Source organism: Pteropus vampyrus, unplaced genomic scaffold, assembly GCF_000151845.1.
Source record: "Pteropus vampyrus isolate Shadow unplaced genomic scaffold, Pvam_2.0 Scaffold49, whole genome shotgun sequence".
Taxonomy (NCBI): Eukaryota; Metazoa; Chordata; class Mammalia; order Chiroptera; family Pteropodidae; genus Pteropus; species Pteropus vampyrus.
In genome coordinates, this window is record NW_011888830.1 from 4,629,959 (window position 1) to 4,634,691 (window position 4,733).

Here is a 4,733-nt window from a genome sequence, read left to right on the forward strand (position 1 = left end):
GAGTGTGTGAGTGAATGAGTGAGCAACGAGAACACACACACATCAATAATATCACTCTGTAATAGGCAGACCTCTCTTTAAATTGTTTCACATTTTAAATTGTTTCACATTGTTTCACACTCTTTAAATTGTTTTCACATTTCAAGCACTTAAAAAATACTTAGTTTTAGGCTTATTTTTAGTAAATGTATAAAGTCAGCCTTTTGATAGGCTAATTATACTTGACTGTCACCTAGTGGTAAGAAAGGTAACTGCTGTATTTAATATATATATAGCTGTATTAGAATAACAATCTCCTGCAGTAAGCTGCATTACAGATTTCAAAACACCTTCCCATAGTTTACCACAACGAGTTTTCACAAAAGTGCTATGAGATTCATATTCATGTGGAGGAAAGTGTGCATGCATATATGGATACATATATGTATGTATATATGTATATCTAAAATCTGTCCATCGTCTTGCCTCCTCACTTTTTTTTTCCCGGATGAGTGTCATAATCACAGAATGCTGTCCTTCTGGTCACAAGAGTCATATTATGAACCTTAAATGTCCTGATCCGCCTGCCTCATATGACTGACGAGACCAGCTCATGGGCTGGGCACGTGACCCAAAATGAAGTAGCCACAGCTCCTCTGCGAGTTCTAAGCATAGATAATTAACAAAGGACCCTTTTCTTTTTATCGTAATCTGTAAGCATGTCAGTGTAGAGCTGCGTGTGGGCATGTGTCCTTTGGTATGGTGAAGCTAATGGTAGAGAATGAAAGTACCCTGCAGAGCAGAGAGTCGCCTGGAATGCAGTCTTAGGATCCGGCAGGCCCCCCGAGACAAGCACTGTCTTTCTCCTTCCTATGATGTGGAACCTGCACCAATCAATTAATTTTTCCTTAAGATTCAATAAATTTGGTTTCTGTGGTTTACAATCAAACAATTTCTTCAAAAACGAGTAAATAAATCAACGGCTTGTCTACACTGACACATTAATGAGTGAGGTTTGTTCATTTAATACTCATTGCCATGAGCTATTTGCTATATCCCATTACATAGATGAAGGTTCTATAAATCATAGTAAATAAAAATAAAATAAATTGACAAGGATTAAGTACAAACATATGAGTATTCACATTACTCCTGGAAGGTTAAATTCCTAAATTAAGAAAAAGATATTCTCAGATTAAGTATAATAAACCCAGCTATATTTTATTTGTATGATAAAACATTTAAGCAGTGATATTGGAATATCGCAAGCAAACAAAAGAAAATTACTTAGCAGGAGACCAATATCACCCGCAGCCTTTAATATACCACCAAGGGGTCAAAACTGTAAATGCAACTTGGATTTCGTCCTGTGAAATTGGCTTTATCGTATCGGAACAACTGTGAGGACACTGTAAACATGATCGCCCACCTCTCAGACCCTCTGAACACTACACTCCGTCCACACTCAGGCCTTTTCTTCACCATGCTGGGGGAAGGGCTGTCCTGCTCTGAATACTGAAATCACGCACTTGCAACCTGGGCCAAGTGATAAAACGAAAGAGATGCCGCTGCTCGACGCCTCCCTTAGTGAAGACCTGCTGTGTCTGGGTCTCTGGCCCCAGACCTCTGTGGTCCCCAGCAGAAAAGAGGATGTGCATGAAGCTGCACTTGAAAAGGCCACTGTTATTTGTATTTTAGCTTGTCTGTAAGCGACCTAAATCATACATCCTCCAAGGTACAAAGGGGCTTAATTTACAGAATCTCCTGAGTAACCGATTGCTATTAAACCATGGATTTCTAGGCTAGATGATCAGCCACATGCACTCTTGCTCGGGGGGGCGGGGGGGGGAATTCTTAGTTTCTCATTTCCTGAGAAATTTAGAGAAATTGGGAAATTCATGTGAAATGAATTTCATGATATTAGGGAACTATCGGATCATTATTGGGGGAAACTGTTTAATAAGCGTATATTGCAGTCACCCCATAACATGCTAGCTTCTTTTCTTTATGAGACACTTTCTCTGACTCCTCAGATCTCTGTTGGAAAGATGAAGGTAAGGTCTACTCAGACCGCCCAGTAACACTGTTTTCATTCTCTTGATTATATTCAAGAAGAAGAGATTATATCCTTTCTAAATGAAAAAGAAAAAATGGTTAAGCTGGCTGCTGTGTGAACATGTATCACGTGAAGCAAGAAGTCAATTATTATGGAAAGAAAAGTTATCTCTTTAATGTTAAGCTTTGTTCCTAGTAGGGGAAAAAATAATCGCTCCTTTTAATGAAAAAATAATAGAACTATCATTATTTTAGATCTAAAATACCTTATCTGTCATATTGATTTTCACTCATGGGCTCTATTACTCGCTTTGGAAATACATATTCCCCTCCCCTTTACACACACGCACACTCATGTACACACATACGAACACACAAACATGCGCACACGTGCGCACACACACACACACACACTTCTGAGATTTTTTTCTGTTCTTACGTTTTGCCGTGGCTTAAACAACGTGCCCAGGTTTCCAAGACTACTTTCAGACTGTGTCCCTGACTCGCAGTCTGGCTCTAGACGATGCTCCGTATCCCCAGATTTCGGTCAGGAAACTGCTTTTGGCGGTTCCCATGGAAGCATGGCGCTACCTTAGCGCTGATGACTTGCACCGCGTTGTTGCTTGCGGGTGGGCCTGGCAGTGAGGTGGGTGGTGCCTCTGACCCTAGTCCCGCCACTTCTCATCACCCCGTTCCCGCCCGTCGTGGAGGTCTGAGCATAAATTCTAACAGTGCTTTCATGAGTCTGGCCAGCTGTGGCATTTTCCTACATTTGAATTTCTCAGTTTCTCTGGGTTCTAAATTATCCATTAAGGTTGATCACATACTGCATTTTTTACCAAATCTTAACTCTCTTAGACCAAGCTTTCTGGAATATTTTGATGTTTTATGTAGATGTTTACCCTCTTTAATTAAAAACCCAATCTTTGCCAGGCTTTAACTATTTGGAACACTATTAAACAGAATAGTTAAGGGGGGGTTTTAAAAAGCTTTATTGAATAAAATTTATAAACCATAAACTTCAGTCATTATACGTGTATAATCAATGATTTTTAGTAAACTTATAGAGTTGTGGCACTATCATTACCATTCGATTTTAGAACTTTTTCATCAGCCAAAAAAATTCCCATGTGTCTGTTTATAGTCAATATCTACACCCATTCCCAGTACCAGAAAACCACTGTCTTTTTAAAAATTGACTTTTCTGGATATTTTATACAAATGGAAGCACACACTATGTAGTCTTTTATCTGACATCTTTCATTCAGAGTAATGTTTTTGAGTTCATGCAAGTCGAATCGTGAATCAGTACTTTATTCCTTTTGTTCCTGAGTCATATTCCACTTAATAGATATACCACATTGGTTTACCTATAGACCAGTTGGTGGATATTTGGAGTATTTTCACTTTGGGGCCATTATGTATAATGCTGCTATGAACATTCATAATATAGATGTATGTGGACATATCTTTTCATTTTTCTTAAGTAGATGCCTAGGAGTGGAATTGCTGAGTTGTATGGTAAGTTCAAGTTTAACCTTTTGAGAAATCATCTGCCTACTTTCCAAAGCGATTGCATTGTCAAACATGTTAGGAATTCAGTTTCTCCATGTCTTCATCAATACTTGGTTTTTGTCTGTTTTCATATTATAGCAATTCTAGTAGAAGTGTAATGGTATCTCACTGTATTTTTAATTTGTCTTTACTTACTGATAGAGTAAGCACATTTTAATTCACATCTCTTTTTGGTGAAATGTCTATTTAACATTTTCTTAATTTTTTTTTATTTTTTTATTTTTTTATTTAAACACCTACAGCACCTGGTCTTCCTAGGTGGTTTCCCATCCAAGTACTAACTAGGCCCGACCCTGCTTAGCTTCTGAGATCAGTTGAGATCGGGCATGTTCGGGGTGGCATGGCCGTAGACAGAAATGTCTATTTAACAAATGTTTTGCCCATTTTTTATCTGAGATAGTTATCTTGTTGTTATTGAGTTAGAAGAATTCTTTATGTATCCTAGATACAAGTCCTTAATCAGATATATAATTTACAAATAGTTTCTCTCAGTCTATGACTAGTATTTTAATTTTCTATCAGTGACTTTTGGAGCATGAAATTTTAAATTTTGTGCAGTTCAGTTTACCAGACTTTCTTGTGTGGCTCATGCTCTGGCAGTGTATCTAAAGCCCTTTGCTAAATCTGTGCCTTCTCAATTAAGCATATCCCCCTCAACAGGGTAAACATGGGTTCTTCTGCATGGATGGAAAAAATCTTAGATTAAAAAATAAAATGAAACAAAAACTATGTCTAATGTATTAAAAGTAAATTTTCATAGGTGACACAGATATCATTGTTTTAAAAATCTCTTTAAAGGGCTAATAATGAAAACAAGTTTGAGAAACACCATCTAACCCAGGGATTTCTCCTGTGATTTCTTCTAGAAGTTTTATAGTTTTCGTTCTTAAGGTTAGGCTTCAGTTCCATATGAGTTAATGTTGTTCATGATATGAGGTCAGGGTTTATTTATATAAGTTTATTTGTTTGTACATGGATATTCAATTATTATTACTGCACTACTTGTGGAAAGACTACATTCCTCTATTGAATTATCTGGGTACCTCTTTCAAAACCAATTGATCATAAATATAAGGGCTCATGGCAGTACTCTATCTGGTTCTACTGATCTTTATGTCTGTGTT

General features: G+C 37.4%; 1 pseudogene; it reads right to left on the bottom strand.

The window, feature by feature from the left end:
* Positions 1 to 3,842: 3,842 nt before the first annotated feature.
* Positions 3,843 to 3,961, bottom strand: LOC111739319 (annotated as a pseudogene).
* Between the last annotated feature and the right edge of the window lie 772 nt (positions 3,962 to 4,733).